The sequence below is a fragment of the Hordeum vulgare genome, chromosome 2H (genome assembly GCF_904849725.1).
Source record: "Hordeum vulgare subsp. vulgare chromosome 2H, MorexV3_pseudomolecules_assembly, whole genome shotgun sequence".
NCBI lineage: Eukaryota > Viridiplantae > Streptophyta > Magnoliopsida > Poales > Poaceae > Hordeum > Hordeum vulgare.
The window spans coordinates 576903150-576916746 of NC_058519.1; the positions used below are offsets into that span (position 1 = coordinate 576903150).

At 45.7% G+C, this 13597-nt stretch overlaps 39 non-coding genes and 1 pseudogene across 39 annotated transcripts; all 40 read left to right on the forward strand.

Annotated features, from left to right (window-relative positions):
* The first annotated feature begins 52 nt into the window (after nucleotides 1-52).
* LOC123434173 lies at nucleotides 53-171 on the forward strand. The gene has a single exon (XR_006625461.1). It is a non-coding gene; the product is annotated as a 5S ribosomal RNA (ribosomal RNA).
* A 197-nt stretch (nucleotides 172-368) lies between these two features.
* LOC123437607 lies at nucleotides 369-487 on the forward strand. Its single transcript, XR_006628781.1, has one exon. It is a non-coding gene; the product is annotated as a 5S ribosomal RNA (ribosomal RNA).
* A 197-nt stretch (nucleotides 488-684) lies between these two features.
* On the forward strand, nucleotides 685-803 carry LOC123431867. The gene has a single exon (XR_006623463.1). It is a non-coding gene; the product is annotated as a 5S ribosomal RNA (ribosomal RNA).
* Nucleotides 804-991: 188 nt separating this feature from the next.
* LOC123434940 lies at nucleotides 992-1110 on the forward strand. Its single transcript, XR_006626205.1, has one exon. It is a non-coding gene; the product is annotated as a 5S ribosomal RNA (ribosomal RNA).
* Nucleotides 1111-1502: 392 nt separating this feature from the next.
* Nucleotides 1503-1621, forward strand: LOC123432013. The gene has a single exon (XR_006623615.1). It is a non-coding gene; the product is annotated as a 5S ribosomal RNA (ribosomal RNA).
* Nucleotides 1622-1827: 206 nt separating this feature from the next.
* LOC123436785 lies at nucleotides 1828-1946 on the forward strand. The gene has a single exon (XR_006627996.1). It is a non-coding gene; the product is annotated as a 5S ribosomal RNA (ribosomal RNA).
* Nucleotides 1947-2146: 200 nt separating this feature from the next.
* On the forward strand, nucleotides 2147-2265 carry LOC123436768. Its single transcript, XR_006627980.1, has one exon. It is a non-coding gene; the product is annotated as a 5S ribosomal RNA (ribosomal RNA).
* A 371-nt stretch (nucleotides 2266-2636) lies between these two features.
* Nucleotides 2637-2755, forward strand: LOC123437931. Its single transcript, XR_006629093.1, has one exon. It is a non-coding gene; the product is annotated as a 5S ribosomal RNA (ribosomal RNA).
* A 227-nt stretch (nucleotides 2756-2982) lies between these two features.
* On the forward strand, nucleotides 2983-3101 carry LOC123436786. Its single transcript, XR_006627997.1, has one exon. It is a non-coding gene; the product is annotated as a 5S ribosomal RNA (ribosomal RNA).
* Nucleotides 3102-3493: 392 nt separating this feature from the next.
* Nucleotides 3494-3612, forward strand: LOC123432014. The gene has a single exon (XR_006623616.1). It is a non-coding gene; the product is annotated as a 5S ribosomal RNA (ribosomal RNA).
* A 206-nt stretch (nucleotides 3613-3818) lies between these two features.
* LOC123436787 lies at nucleotides 3819-3937 on the forward strand. Its single transcript, XR_006627998.1, has one exon. It is a non-coding gene; the product is annotated as a 5S ribosomal RNA (ribosomal RNA).
* A 206-nt stretch (nucleotides 3938-4143) lies between these two features.
* LOC123436769 lies at nucleotides 4144-4262 on the forward strand. Its single transcript, XR_006627981.1, has one exon. It is a non-coding gene; the product is annotated as a 5S ribosomal RNA (ribosomal RNA).
* A 371-nt stretch (nucleotides 4263-4633) lies between these two features.
* LOC123435526 lies at nucleotides 4634-4752 on the forward strand. The gene has a single exon (XR_006626772.1). It is a non-coding gene; the product is annotated as a 5S ribosomal RNA (ribosomal RNA).
* A 230-nt stretch (nucleotides 4753-4982) lies between these two features.
* On the forward strand, nucleotides 4983-5101 carry LOC123436789. Its single transcript, XR_006628000.1, has one exon. It is a non-coding gene; the product is annotated as a 5S ribosomal RNA (ribosomal RNA).
* Nucleotides 5102-5295: 194 nt separating this feature from the next.
* LOC123434174 lies at nucleotides 5296-5414 on the forward strand. Its single transcript, XR_006625462.1, has one exon. It is a non-coding gene; the product is annotated as a 5S ribosomal RNA (ribosomal RNA).
* A 194-nt stretch (nucleotides 5415-5608) lies between these two features.
* On the forward strand, nucleotides 5609-5727 carry LOC123438867. The gene has a single exon (XR_006629983.1). It is a non-coding gene; the product is annotated as a 5S ribosomal RNA (ribosomal RNA).
* A 401-nt stretch (nucleotides 5728-6128) lies between these two features.
* LOC123437097 lies at nucleotides 6129-6247 on the forward strand. Its single transcript, XR_006628297.1, has one exon. It is a non-coding gene; the product is annotated as a 5S ribosomal RNA (ribosomal RNA).
* A 230-nt stretch (nucleotides 6248-6477) lies between these two features.
* Nucleotides 6478-6596, forward strand: LOC123436791. The gene has a single exon (XR_006628001.1). It is a non-coding gene; the product is annotated as a 5S ribosomal RNA (ribosomal RNA).
* A 197-nt stretch (nucleotides 6597-6793) lies between these two features.
* On the forward strand, nucleotides 6794-6912 carry LOC123436549. The gene has a single exon (XR_006627768.1). It is a non-coding gene; the product is annotated as a 5S ribosomal RNA (ribosomal RNA).
* A 218-nt stretch (nucleotides 6913-7130) lies between these two features.
* On the forward strand, nucleotides 7131-7249 carry LOC123433349. The gene has a single exon (XR_006624871.1). It is a non-coding gene; the product is annotated as a 5S ribosomal RNA (ribosomal RNA).
* Nucleotides 7250-7458: 209 nt separating this feature from the next.
* On the forward strand, nucleotides 7459-7577 carry LOC123435681. Its single transcript, XR_006626934.1, has one exon. It is a non-coding gene; the product is annotated as a 5S ribosomal RNA (ribosomal RNA).
* A 224-nt stretch (nucleotides 7578-7801) lies between these two features.
* LOC123435561 lies at nucleotides 7802-7920 on the forward strand. Its single transcript, XR_006626806.1, has one exon. It is a non-coding gene; the product is annotated as a 5S ribosomal RNA (ribosomal RNA).
* Nucleotides 7921-8156: 236 nt separating this feature from the next.
* Nucleotides 8157-8275, forward strand: LOC123438306. The gene has a single exon (XR_006629456.1). It is a non-coding gene; the product is annotated as a 5S ribosomal RNA (ribosomal RNA).
* A 230-nt stretch (nucleotides 8276-8505) lies between these two features.
* LOC123433232 lies at nucleotides 8506-8624 on the forward strand. Its single transcript, XR_006624770.1, has one exon. It is a non-coding gene; the product is annotated as a 5S ribosomal RNA (ribosomal RNA).
* A 194-nt stretch (nucleotides 8625-8818) lies between these two features.
* On the forward strand, nucleotides 8819-8937 carry LOC123437726. The gene has a single exon (XR_006628900.1). It is a non-coding gene; the product is annotated as a 5S ribosomal RNA (ribosomal RNA).
* A 194-nt stretch (nucleotides 8938-9131) lies between these two features.
* LOC123432944 lies at nucleotides 9132-9250 on the forward strand. The gene has a single exon (XR_006624509.1). It is a non-coding gene; the product is annotated as a 5S ribosomal RNA (ribosomal RNA).
* Nucleotides 9251-9489: 239 nt separating this feature from the next.
* LOC123432761 lies at nucleotides 9490-9608 on the forward strand. The gene has a single exon (XR_006624331.1). It is a non-coding gene; the product is annotated as a 5S ribosomal RNA (ribosomal RNA).
* Nucleotides 9609-9811: 203 nt separating this feature from the next.
* Nucleotides 9812-9930, forward strand: LOC123435307. Its single transcript, XR_006626562.1, has one exon. It is a non-coding gene; the product is annotated as a 5S ribosomal RNA (ribosomal RNA).
* A 197-nt stretch (nucleotides 9931-10127) lies between these two features.
* LOC123433502 lies at nucleotides 10128-10240 on the forward strand (annotated as a pseudogene).
* Nucleotides 10241-10391: 151 nt separating this feature from the next.
* On the forward strand, nucleotides 10392-10510 carry LOC123434175. The gene has a single exon (XR_006625463.1). It is a non-coding gene; the product is annotated as a 5S ribosomal RNA (ribosomal RNA).
* A 188-nt stretch (nucleotides 10511-10698) lies between these two features.
* LOC123436268 lies at nucleotides 10699-10817 on the forward strand. The gene has a single exon (XR_006627499.1). It is a non-coding gene; the product is annotated as a 5S ribosomal RNA (ribosomal RNA).
* A 179-nt stretch (nucleotides 10818-10996) lies between these two features.
* Nucleotides 10997-11115, forward strand: LOC123435153. The gene has a single exon (XR_006626414.1). It is a non-coding gene; the product is annotated as a 5S ribosomal RNA (ribosomal RNA).
* A 179-nt stretch (nucleotides 11116-11294) lies between these two features.
* Nucleotides 11295-11413, forward strand: LOC123434176. The gene has a single exon (XR_006625464.1). It is a non-coding gene; the product is annotated as a 5S ribosomal RNA (ribosomal RNA).
* Nucleotides 11414-11592: 179 nt separating this feature from the next.
* On the forward strand, nucleotides 11593-11711 carry LOC123435876. Its single transcript, XR_006627121.1, has one exon. It is a non-coding gene; the product is annotated as a 5S ribosomal RNA (ribosomal RNA).
* Nucleotides 11712-11890: 179 nt separating this feature from the next.
* Nucleotides 11891-12009, forward strand: LOC123435616. The gene has a single exon (XR_006626861.1). It is a non-coding gene; the product is annotated as a 5S ribosomal RNA (ribosomal RNA).
* A 212-nt stretch (nucleotides 12010-12221) lies between these two features.
* LOC123434177 lies at nucleotides 12222-12340 on the forward strand. Its single transcript, XR_006625465.1, has one exon. It is a non-coding gene; the product is annotated as a 5S ribosomal RNA (ribosomal RNA).
* A 176-nt stretch (nucleotides 12341-12516) lies between these two features.
* LOC123435154 lies at nucleotides 12517-12635 on the forward strand. The gene has a single exon (XR_006626415.1). It is a non-coding gene; the product is annotated as a 5S ribosomal RNA (ribosomal RNA).
* Nucleotides 12636-12856: 221 nt separating this feature from the next.
* On the forward strand, nucleotides 12857-12975 carry LOC123434992. Its single transcript, XR_006626255.1, has one exon. It is a non-coding gene; the product is annotated as a 5S ribosomal RNA (ribosomal RNA).
* Nucleotides 12976-13154: 179 nt separating this feature from the next.
* LOC123431945 lies at nucleotides 13155-13273 on the forward strand. The gene has a single exon (XR_006623551.1). It is a non-coding gene; the product is annotated as a 5S ribosomal RNA (ribosomal RNA).
* A 182-nt stretch (nucleotides 13274-13455) lies between these two features.
* Nucleotides 13456-13574, forward strand: LOC123438434. Its single transcript, XR_006629576.1, has one exon. It is a non-coding gene; the product is annotated as a 5S ribosomal RNA (ribosomal RNA).
* Nucleotides 13575-13597: the final 23 nt, after the last annotated feature.

Below are 13597 nucleotides of genomic sequence, written 5' to 3' on the forward strand. Positions count from 1 at the left end.
GTAGTAGTAGTAGTAGGGGCAAGCATAAGGAACAAATAGATAGTTGCATGTCGGATGCGATCATACCAGCACTAAAGCACCGGATCCCATCAGAACTCCGAAGTTAAGCGTGCTTGGGCGAGAGTAGTACTAGGATGGGTGACCTCCTGGGAAGTCCTCGTGTTGCATTCCCCTTTTTAAATATATTTTTGCGCCACGTGACAAGGATGACGCGGGACCGTGATCTATATGACCTCATTTTCTTATTTTTGACGATTACTGTGTGACTTTTCCCACCGCGCTTGACACCCAACGACTAGTAGTAGTAGTGGTAGTAGTAGTAGTAGTAGTAGGGGCAAGCATAAGGAACAAATAGATAGTTGCATGTCGGATGCGATCATACCAGCACTAAAGCACCGGATCCCATCAGAACTCTGAAGTTAAGCGTGCTTGGGCGAGAGTAGTACTAGGATGGGTGACCTCCTGTGAAGTCCTCGTGTTGCATTCCCCTTTTTAAATATATTTTTGCGCCACGTGACAAGGATGACGCGGGACCGTGATCTATATGACCTCATTTTCTTATTTTTGACGATTACTGTGTGACTTTTCCCACCGCGCTTGACACCCAACGACTAGTAGTAGTAGTAGTAGTAGTAGTAGTAGTAGTAGGGGAAAGCATAAGGAACAAATAGATAATTGCATGTCGGATGCGATCATACCAGCACTAAAGCACCGGATCCCATCAGAACTACGAAGTTAAGCGTGCTTGGGCGAGAGTAGTACTAGGATGGGTGACCTCCTGTGAAGTCCTCGTGTTGCATTCCCCTTTTTAAATATATTTTTGCGCCACGTGACAAGGATGACGCGGGAGCGTGATCTATATGACCTCATTTTCTTATTTTTGACGATTACTGTGTGACTTTTCCCACCGCGCTTGACACCCAACGACTAGTAGTAGTAGTAGTAGTAGTAGTAGGGGCAAGCATAAGGAACAAATAGATAGTTGCATGTCGGATGCGATCATACCAGCACTAAAGCACCGGATCCCATCAGAACTCCGAAGTTAAGCGTGCTTGGGCGAGAGTAGTACTAGGATGGGTGACCTCGTGGGAAGTCCTCGTGTTGCATTCCCCTTTTCAAATATATTTTTGCGCCACGTGACAAGGATGACGCGGGACCGTGATCTATATGACCTCATTTTCTTATTTTTGACGATTACTGTGTGACTTTTCCCACCGCGCTTGACACCCAACGACTAGTAGTAGTAGTGGTAGTAGTAGTAGTAGTAGTAGTAGTAGTAGTAGGGCGAGAGTAGTACTAGGATGGGTGACCTCCTGGGAAGTCCTCGTGTTGCATTCCCCTTTTTAAATATATTTTTGCGCCACGTGACAAGGATGACGCGGGACCGTGATCTATATGACCTCATTTTCTTATTTTTGACGATTACTGTGTGACTTTTCCTACCGCGCTTGACACCCAACGACTAGGGGCAAGCATAAGGAACAAATAGATAGTTGCATGTCGGATGCGATCATACCAGCACTAAAGCACCGGATCCCATCAGAACTCCGAAGTTAAGCGTGCTTGGGCGAGAGTTGTACTAGGATGGGTGACCTCCTGGGAAGTCCTCCTGTTGCATTCCCCTTTTTAAATATATTTTTGCGCCACGTGACAAGGATGACGCGGGAGCGTGATCTATATGACCTCATTTTCTTATTTTTGACGATTACTGTGTGACTTTTCCCACCGCGCTTGACACCCAACGACTAGTAGTAGTAGTAGTAGTAGTAGTAGTAGTAGTAGTAGTAGTAGGGGCAAGCATAAGGAACAAATAGATAGTTGCATGTCGGATGCGATCATACCAGCACTAAAGCACCGGATCCCATCAGAACTCCGAAGTTAAGCATGCTTGGGCGAGAGTAGTACTAGGATGGGTGACCTCCTGGGAAGTCCTCGTGTTGCATTCCCCTTTTTAAATATATTTTTGCGCCACGTGACAAGGATGACACGGGAGCGTGATCTATATGGCCTCATTTTCTTATTTTTGACGATTACTGTGTGACTTTTCCCACCGCGCTTGACACCCAACGACTAGTAGTAGTAGTAGTAGTAGTAGTAGTAGTAGTAGTAGGGGCAAGCATAAGGAACAAATAGATAGTTGCATGTCGGATGCGATCATTCCAGCACTAAAGCACCGGATCCCATCAGAACTCCGAAGTTAAGCGTGCTTGGGCGAGAGTAGTACTAGGATGGGTGACCTTCTGGGAAGTCCTCGTGTTGCATTCCCCTTTTTAAATATATTTTTGCGCCACGTGACAAGGATGACGCGGGACCGTGATCTATATGACCTCATTTTCTTATTTTTGACGATTACTGTGTGACTTTTCCCACCGCGCTTGACACCCAACGACTAGTAGTAGTAGTAGTAGTAGTAGTAGGGCGAGAGTAGTACTAGGATGGGTGACCTCCTGGGAAGTCCTCGTGTTGCATTCCCCTTTTTAAATATATTTTTGCGCCACGTGACAAGGATGACGCGGGACCGTGATCTATATGACCTCATTTTCTTATTTTTGACGATTACTGTGTGACTTTTCCCACCGCGCTTGACACCCAACGACTAGGGGCAATCATAAGGAACAAATAGATAGTTGCATGTCGGATGCGATCATACCAGCACTAAAGCACCGGATCCCATCAGAACTCCGAAGTTAAGCGTGCTTGGGCGAGAGTTGTACTAGGATGGGTGACCTCCTCGGAAGTCCTCGTGTTGCATTCCCCTTTTTAAATATATTTTTGCGCCACGTGACAAGGATGACGCGGGAGCGTGATCTATATGACCTCATTTTCTTATTTTTGACGATTACTGTGTGACTTTTCCCACCGCGCTTGACACCCAACGACTAGTAGTAGTAGTAGTAGTAGTAGTAGTAGTAGTAGTAGTAGTAGTAGTAGTAGTAGTAGTAGTAGGGGCAAGCATAAGGAACAAATAGATAGTTGCATGTCGGATGCGATCATACCAGCACTAAAGCACCGGATCCCATCAGAACTCCGAAGTTAAGCATGCTTGGGCGAGAGTAGTACTAGGATGGGTGACCTCCTGGGAAGTCCTCGTGTTGCATTCCCCTTTTTAAATATATTTTTGCGCCACGTGACAAGGATGACGCGGGACCGTGATCTATATGACCTCATTTTCTTATTTTTGACGATTACTGTGTGACTTTTCCCACCGCGCTTGACACCCAACGACTAGTAGTAGTAGTGGTAGTAGTAGTAGTAGTAGTAGTAGTAGTAGTAGGGCGAGAGTAGTACTAGGATGGGTGACCTCCTGGGAAGTCCTCGTGTTGCATTCCCCTTTTTAAATATATTTTTGCGCCACGTGACAAGGATGACGCGGGACCGTGATCTATATGACCTCATTTTCTTATTTTTGACGATTACTGTGTGACTTTTCCTACCGCGCTTGACACCCAACGACTAGGGGCAAGCATAAGGAACAAATAGATAGTTGCATGTCGGATGCGATCATACCAGCACTAAAGCACCGGATCCCATCAGAACTCCGAAGTTAAGCGTGCTTGGGCGAGAGTTGTACTAGGATGGGTGACCTCCTGGGAAGTCCTCCTGTTGCATTCCCCTTTTTAAATATATTTTTGCGCCACGTGACAAGGATGACGCGGGAGCGTGATCTATATGACCTCATTTTCTTATTTTTGACGATTACTGTGTGACTTTTCCCACCGCGCTTGACACCCAACGACTAGTAGTAGTAGTAGTAGTAGTAGTAGTAGTAGTAGTAGTAGTAGGGGCAAGCATAAGGAACAAATAGATAGTTGCATGTCGGATGCGATCATACCAGCACTAAAGCACCGGATCCCATCAGAACTCCGAAGTTAAGCATGCTTGGGCGAGAGTAGTACTAGGATGGGTGACCTCCTGGGAAGTCCTCGTGTTGCATTCCCCTTTTTAAATATATTTTTGCGCCACGTGACAAGGATGACACGGGAGCGTGATCTATATGGCCTCATTTTCTTATTTTTGACGATTACTGTGTGACTTTTCCCACCGCGCTTGACACCCAACGACTAGTAGTAGTAGTAGTAGTAGTAGTAGTAGTAGTAGTAGTAGTAGGGGCAAGCATAAGGAACAAATAGATAGTTGCATGTCGGATGCGATCATTCCAGCACTAAAGCACCGGATCCCATCAGAACTCCGAAGTTAAGCGTGCTTGGGCGAGAGTAGTACTAGGATGGGTGACCTTCTGGGAAGTCCTCGTGTTGCATTCCCCTTTTTAAATATATTTTTGCGCCACGTGACAAGGATGACGCGGGACCGTGATCTATATGACCTCATTTTCTTATTTTTGACGATTACTGTGTGACTTTTCCCACCGCGCTTGACACCCAACGACTAGTAGTAGTAGTAGTAGTAGTAGTAGGGCGAGAGTAGTACTAGGATGGGTGACCTCCTGGGAAGTCCTCGTGTTGCATTCCCCTTTTTAAATATATTTTTGCGCCACGTGACAAGGATGACGCGGGACCGTGATCTATATGACCTCATTTTCTTATTTTTGACGATTACTGTGTGACTTTTCCCACCGCGCTTGACACCCAACGACTAGGGGCAATCATAAGGAACAAATAGATAGTTGCATGTCGGATGCGATCATACCAGCACTAAAGCACCGGATCCCATCAGAACTCCGAAGTTAAGCGTGCTTGGGCGAGAGTTGTACTAGGATGGGTGACCTCCTGGGAAGTCCTCGTGTTGCATTCCCCTTTTTAAATATATTTTTGCGCCACGTGACAAGGATGACGCGGGAGCGTGATCTATATGACCTCATTTTCTTATTTTTGACGATTACTGTGTGACTTTTCCCACCGCGCTTGACACCCAACGACTAGTAGTAGTAGTAGTAGTAGTAGTAGTAGTAGTAGTAGTAGTAGTAGTAGTAGTAGTAGTAGTAGTAGGGGCAAGCATAAGGAACAAATAGATAGTTGCATGTCGGATGCGATCATACCAGCACTAAAGCACCGGATCCCATCAGAACTCCGAAGTTAAGCATGCTTGGGCGAGAGTAGTACTAGGATGGGTGACCTCCTGGGAAGTCCTCGTGTTGCATTCCCCTTTTTAAATATATTTTTGCGCCACGTGACAAGGATGACACGGGAGCGTGATCTATATGGCCTCATTTTCTTATTTTTGACGATTACTGTGTGACTTTTCCCACCGCGCTTGACACCCAACGACTAGTAGTAGTAGTAGTAGTAGTAGTAGTAGTAGGGGCAAGCATAAGGAACAAATAGATAGTTGGATGTCGGATGCGATCATACCAGCACTAAAGCACCGGATCCCATCAGAACTCCGAAGTTAAGCGTGCTTGGGCGAGAGTAGTACTAGGATGGGTGACCTCCTGGGAAGTCCTCGTGTTGCATTCCCCTTTTTAAATATATTTTTGCGCCACGTGACAAGGATGACACGGGAGCGTGATCTATATGGCCTCATTTTCTTATTTTTGACGATTACTGTGTGACTTTTCCCACCGCGCTTGACACCCAACGACTAGTAGTAGTAGTAGTAGTAGTAGTAGTAGTAGGGGCAAGCATAAGGAACAAATAGATAGTTGCATGTCGGATGCGATCATTCCAGCACTAAAGCACCGGATCCCATCAGAACTCCGAAGTTAAGCGTGCTTGGGCGAGAGTAGTACTAGGATGGGTGACCTCCTGGGAAGTCCTCATGTTGCATTCCCCTTTTTAAATATATTTTTGCGCCACGTGACAAGGATGACGCGGGACCGTGATCTATATGACCTCATTTTCTTATTTTTGACGATTACTGTGTGACTTTTCCCACCGCGCTTGACACCCAACGACTAGTAGTAGTAGTAGTAGTAGTAGTAGTAGTAGTAGTAGTAGTAGTAGTAGTAGTAGGGCGAGAGTAGTACTAGGATGGGTGACCTCCTGGGAAGTCCTCGTGTTGCATTCCCCTTTTCAAATATATTTTTGCGCCACGTGACAAGGATGACGCGGGACCGTGATCTATATGACCTCATTTTCTTATTTTTGACGATTACTGTGTGACTTTTCCCACCGCGCTTGACACCCAACGACTAGGGGCAATCATAAGGAACAAATAGATAGTTGCATGTCGGATGCGATCATACCAGCACTAAAGCACCGGATCCCATCAGAACTCCGAAGTTAAACGTGCTTGGGCGAGAGTTGTACTAGGATGGGTGACCTCCTGGGAAGTCCTCGTGTTGCATTCCCCTTTTTAAATATATTTTTGCGCCAAGTGACAAGGATGACGCGGGAGCGTGATCTATATGACCTCATTTTCTTATTTTTGACGATTACTGTGTGACTTTTCCCACCGCGCTTGACACCCAACGACTAGTAGTAGTAGTAGTAGTAGTAGTAGTAGTAGTAGTAGTAGTAGTAGTAGTAGTAGTAGTAGTAGTAGGGGCAAGCATAAGGAACAAATAGATAGTTGCATGTCGGATGCGATCATACCAGCACTAAAGCACCGGATCCCATCAGAACTCCGAAGTTAAGCATGCTTGGGCGAGAGTAGTACTAGGATGGGTGACCTCCTGGGAAGTCCTCGTGTTGCATTCCCCTTTTTAAATATATTTTTGCGCCACGTGACAAGGATGACACGGGAGCGTGATCTATATGGCCTCATTTTCTTATTTTTGACGATTACTGTGTGACTTTTCCCACCGCGCTTGACACCCAACGACTAGTAGTAGTAGTCGTAGTAGTAGTAGTACTAGTAGGGGCAAGCAGAAGGAACAAATAGATAGTTGCATGTCGGATGCGATCATACCAGCACTAAAGCACCGGATCCCATCAGAACTTCGAAGTTAAGCGTGCTTGGGCGAGAGTAGTACTAGGATGGGTGACCTCCTGGGAAGTCCTCGTGTTGCATTCCCCTTTTTAAATATATTTTTGCGCCACGTGACAAGGATGACGCGGGAGCGTGATCTATATGACCTCATTTTCTTACTTTTGACGATTACTGTGTGACTTTTCCCACCGCGCTTGACACCCAACGACTAGTAGTAGTAGTAGTAGTAGTAGTAGTAGTAGTAGTAGTAGTAGTAGTAGTAGTAGGGGCAAGCATAAGGAACAAATAGATAGTTGCATGTTAGATGCGATCATAGCAACACTAAAGCACCGGATCCCATCAGAACTCCGAAGTTAAGTGTGCTTGGGCGAGAGTAATACTAGGATGGGTGACCTTTTGGGAAGTCCTCGTGTTGCATTCCCCTTTTTAAATATATTTTTGCGCCACGTGATAAGGATGACGCGGGAGCGTGATCTATATGACCTCATTTGTTTATTTTTGACGATTACTGTGTGACTTTTCCCACCGCGCTTGACACCCAACGACTAGTAGTAGTAGTAGTAGTAGTAGTAGCAGTAGTAGTAGTAGTAGTAGGGGCAAGCATAAGGAACAAATAGATAGTTGCATGTCGGATGCGATCATACCAGCACTAAAGCACCGGATCCCATCAGAACTCCGAAGTTAAGCGTGCTTGGGCGAGAGTAGTACTAGGATGGGTGACCTCCTGGGAAGTCCTCGTTTTGCATTCCCCTTTCTAAATATATTTTTGCGCCACGTGACAAGGATGACGCGGGACCGTGATCTATATGACCTCATTTTCTTATTTTTGACGATTACTGTGTGACTTTTCCCACCACGCTTGACACCCAACGACTAGTAGTAGTAGTAGTAGTAGTAGTAGTAGTAGTAGTAGTAGTAGTAGTAGTAGTACTAGTAGGGGCAAGCATAAGGAACAAATAGATAGTTGCATGTCGGATGCGATCATACCAGCACTAAAGCACCGGATCCCATCAGAACTCCGAAGTTAAGCGTGCTTGGGCGAGAGTAGTACTAGGATGGGTGACCTCCTAGGAAGTCCTCGTGTTGCATTCCCCTTTTTAAATATATTTTTGCGCCACGTGACAAGGATGACGCGGGACCGTGATCTATATGACCTCATTTTCTTATTTTTGACGATTACTGTGTGACTTTTCCCACCGCGCTTGACACCCAACGACTAGTAGTAGTAGTAGTAGTAGTAGTAGTAGTAGTAGTAGTACTAGTAGTACTAGTAGTACTAGTAGTACTAGTAGGGGCAAGCATAAGGAACAAATAGATAGTTGCATGTGGGATGCGATCATACCAGCACTAAAGCACCGGATCCCATCAGAACTACGAAGTTAAGCGTGCTTGGGCGAGAGTAGTACTAGGATGGGTGACCTCCTGGGAAGTCCTCGTGTTGCATTCCCCTTTTTAAATATATTTTTGCGCGACGTGACAAGGATGACGCGGGAGCGTGATCTATATGACCTCATTTTCTTATTTTTGACGATTACTGTGTGACTTTTCCCACCGCGCTTGACACCCAACGACTAGTAGTAGTAGTAGTAGTAGTAGTAGTAGTAGTAGTAGTAGTAGTAGTAGTAGTAGTAGTAGTAGTAGGGGCAAGCATAAGGAACAAATAGATAGTTGCATGTCGGATGCGATCATACCAACACTAAAGCACCGGATCCCATCAGAACTCCGAAATTAAGCGTGCCTGGGCGAGAGTAGTACTAGGATGGGTGACCTCCTGTGATGTCCTCGTGTTGCATTCCCCTTTTTAAATATATTTTTGCGCCACGTGACAAGGATGACGCGGGAGCGTGATCTATATGACCTCATTTTCTTATTTTTGACGATTACTGTGTGACTTTTTCCACCGCACTTGACACCCAACGACTAGTAGTAGTAGTAGTAGTAGTAGTAGTAGTAGGGGCAAGCATAAGGAACAAATAGATAGTTGCATGTCGGATGCGATCATACCAGCACTAAAGCACCGAATCCCATCAGAACTCCGAAGTTAAGCGTGCTTGGGCGAGAGTAGTACTAGGATGGGTGACCTCCTGGGAAGTCCTCGTGTTGCATTCCCCTTTTTAAATATATTTTTGCGCCACGTGACAAGGATGACGCGGGACCGTGATCTATATGACCTCATTTTCTTATTTTTGACGATTACTATGTGACTTTTCCCACCGCGCTTGACACCCAACGACTAGTAGTAGTAGTAGTAGTAGTAGTAGTAGTAGGGGCAAGCATAAGGAACAAATAGATAGTTGCATGTCGGATGCGATCATACCAACACTAAAGCACCGGATCCCATCAGAACTCCGAAGTTAAGCGTGCTTGGGCGAGAATAGTACTAGGATGGGTGACCTCCTGTGATGTCCTCGTGTTGCATTCCCCTTTTTAAATATATTTTTGCGCCACGTGACAAGGATGACGCGGGAGCGTGATCTATATGACCTCATTTTCTTATTTTTGACGATTACTGTGTGACTTTTCCCACCGCGCTTGACACCCAACGACTAGTAGTAGTAGTAGTAGTAGTAGTAGTAGTAGTAGTAGTAGTAGTAGTAGTAGTAGTAGTAGTAGTAGTAGTAGTAGGGGCAAGCATAAGGAACAAATAGATAGTTGCATGTCGGATGCGATCATACCAACACTAAAGCACCGGATCCCATCAGAACTCCGAAGTTAAGCGTGCTTGGGCGAGAGTAGTACTAGGATGGGTGACCTCCTGTGATGTCCTCGTGTTGCATTCCCCTTTTTAAATATATTTTTGCGCCACGTGACAAGGATGACGCGGGAGCGTGATCTATATGACCTCATTTTCTTATATTTGACGATTACTATGTGACTTTTCCCACCGCGCTTGACACCCAACGACTAGTAGTAGTAGTAGTAGTAGTAGTAGTAGTAGTAGTAGTAGGGGCAAGCATAAGGAACAAATAGATAGTTGCATGTCGGATGCGATCATACCAGCATTAAAGCACCGGATCCCATCAGAACTCCGAAGTTAAGCGTGCTTGGGCGAGAGTAGTACTAGGATGGGTGACCTCCTGGGAAGTCCTCGTGTTGCATTCCCCTTTTTTAATATATTTTTGCGCCACGTGACAAGGATGACGCGGGAGCGTGATCTATATGACCTCATTTTCTTATTTTTGACGATTACTGTGTGACTTTTCCCACCGCGCTTGACACCCAACGACTAGTAGTAGTAGTAGTGGTAGTAGTAGTAGTAGTAGGGGCAAGCATAAGGAACAAATAGATAGTTGCATGTCGGATGCGATCATACCAGCACTAAAGCACCGGATCCCATCAGAACTCCGAAGTTAAGCGTGCTTGGGCGAGAGTAGTACTAGGATGGGTGACCTCTATTTTTGCGCCACGTGACAAGGATGACGCGGGAGCGTGATCTATATGACCTCATTTTCTTATTTTTGACGATTACTGTGTGACTTTTCCCACCGCGCTTGACACCCAACGACTAGTAGTAGTAGTAGTAGTAGGGGCAAGCATAAGGAACAAATAGATAGTTGCATGTCGGATGCGATCATACCAGCACTAAAGCACCGGATCCCATCAGAACTCCGAAGTTAAGCGTGCTTGGGCGAGAGTAGTACTAGGATGGGTGACCTCCTGGGAAGTCCTCGTGTTGCATTCCCCTTTTTAAATATATTTTTGCGCCACGTGACAAGGATGACGCGGGAGCGTGATCTATATGACCTCATTTTCTTATTTTTGACGATTACTGTGTGACTTTTCCCACCGCGCTTGACACCCAACGACTAGTAGTAGTAGTAGTAGTAGTAGTAGGGGCAAGCATAAGGAACAAATAGATAGTTGCATGTCGGATGCGATCATACCAGCACTAAAGCACCGGATCCCATCAGAACTCCGAAGTTAAGCGTGCTTGGGCGAGAGTAGTACTAGGATGGGTGACCTCCTCGGAAGTCCTCGTGTTGCATTCCCCTTTTTAAATATATTTTTGTGCCACGTGACAAGGATGACACGGGACCGTGATCTATATGACCTCATTTTCTTATTTTTGACGATTACTGTGTGACTTTTCCCACCGCGCTTGACACCCAACGACTAGTAGTAGTAGTAGTAGGGGCAAGCATAAGGAACAAATAGATAGTTGCATGTCGGATGTGATCATACCAGCACTAAAGCACCGGATCCCATCAGAACTCCGAAGTTAAGCGTGCTTGGGCGAGAGTAGTACTAGGATGGGTGACCTCCTGGGAAGTCCTCGTGTTGCATTCCCCTTTTTAAATATATTTTTGCGCCACGTGACAAGGATGACGCGGGAACGTGATCTATATGACCTCATTTTCTTATTTTTGACGATTACTGTGTGACTTTTCCCACCGCGCTTGACACCCAACGACTAGTAGTAGTAGTAGTAGGGGCAAGCATAAGGAACAAATAGATAGTTGCATGTCGGATGCGATCATACCAGCACTAAAGCACCGGATCCCATCAGAACTCCGAAGTTAAGCGTGCTTGGGCGAGAGTAGTACTAGGATGGGTGACCTCCTGGGAAGTCCTCGTGTTGCATTCCCCTTTTAAAATATATTTTTGCGCCACGTGACAAGGATGACGCGGGAGCGTGATCTATATGACCTCATTTTCTTATTTTTGACGATTACTGTGTGACTTTTCCCACCGCGCTTGACACCCAACGACTAGTAGTAGTAGTAGTAGGGGCAAGCATAAGGAACAAATAGATAGTTGCATGTCGGATGCGATCATACCAGCACTAAAGCACCGGATCCCATCAGAACTCCGAAGTTAAGCGTGTTTGGGCGAGAGTAGTACTAGGATGGGTGACCTCCTGGGAAGTCCTCGTGTTGCATTCCCCTTTTTAAATATATTTTTGCGCCACGTGACAAGGATGACGCGGGACCGTGATCTATATGACCTCATTTTCTTATTTTTGACGATTACTGTGTGACTTTTCCCACCGCGCTTGACACCCAACGACTAGTAGTAGTAGTAGTAGGGGCAAGCATAAGGAACAAATAGATAGTTGCATGTCGGATGTGATCATACCAGCACTAAAGCACCGGATCCCATTAGAACTCCGAAGTTAAGCGTGCTTGGGCGAGAGTAGTACTAGGATGGGTGACCTCCTGGGAAGTCCTCGTGTTGCATTCCCCTTTTTAAATATATTTTTGCGCCACGTGACAAGGATGACGCGGGAACGTGATCTATATGACCTCATTTTCTTATTTTTGACGATTACTGTGTGACTTTTCCCACCGCGCTTGACACCCAACGACTAGTAGTACTATTAATAGTAGTAGTAGTAGTAGTACTAGTAGTAGTAGTAGGGGCAAGCATAAGGAACAAATAGATAGTTGCATGTCGGATGCGATCATACCAGCACTAAAGCACCGGATCCCATCAGAACTCCGAAGTTAAGCGTGCTTGGGCGAGAGTAGTACTAGGATGGGTGACCTCCTGGGAAGTCCTCGTGTTGCATTCCCCTTTTTAAATATATTTTTGCGCCACGTGACAAGGATGACGCGGGACCGTGATCTATATGACCTCATTTTCTTATTTTTGACGATTACTGTGTGACTTTTCCCACCGCGCTTGACACCCAACGACTAGTAGTAGTAGTAGGGGCAAGCATAAGGAACAAATAGATAGTTGCATGTCGGATGTGATCATACCAGCACTAAAGCACCGGATCCCATCAGAACTCCGAAGTTAAGCGTGCTTGGGCGAGAGTAGTACTAGGATGGGTGACCTCCTGGGAAGTCCTCGTGTTGCATTCCCCTTTTTAAATATATTTTTGCGCCACGTGACAAGGATGACGCGGGAACGTGATCTATATGACCTCATTTTCTTATTTTTGACGATTACTGTGTGACTTTTCCCACCGCGCTTGACACCCAACGACTAGTAGTAGTAGTAGTAGTAGTAGTAGTAGTAGTAGTAGTAGTAGTAGTAGTAGTAGTAGGGGCAAGCATAAGGAACAAATAGATAGTTGCATGTCGGATGCGATCATACCAGCACTAAAGCACCGGATCCCATCAGAACTCCGAAGTTAAGCGTGCTTGGGCGAGAGTAGTACTAGGATGGGTGACCTCTTGGGAAGTCCTCGTGTTGCATTCCCCTTTTAAAATATATTTTAGCGCCACGTGACAAGGATGACGCGGGAGCGTGATCTATATGACCTCATTTTCTTATTTTTGACGATTACTGTGTGACTTTTCCCACCGCGCTTGACACCCAACGACTAGTAGTAGTAGTAGTAGGGGCAAGCATAAGGAACAAATAGATAGTTGCATGTCGGATGCGATCATACCAGCACTAAAGCACCGGATCCCATCAGAACTCCGAAGTTAAGCGTGTTTGGGAGAGAGTAGTACTAGGATGGGTGACCTCCTGGGAAGTCCTCGTGTTGCATTCCCCTTTTTAAATATATTTTTGCGCCACATGACAAGGATGACGCGGGACCGTGATCTATATGACCTCATTTTCTTATTTTTGACGATTACTGTGTGACTTTTCCCACCGCGCTTGACACCCAACGACTAGTAGTAGTAGTAGTAGTAGGGGCAAGCATATGGAACAAATAGATAGTTGCATGTCGGATGTGATCATACCAGCACTAAAGCACCGGATCCCATCAGAACTCCGAAGTTAAGCGTGCTTGGGCGAGAGTAGTACTAGGATGGGTGACCTCCTGGGAAGTCCTCATGTTGCATTCCCCTTTTTAAATATATTTTTGCGC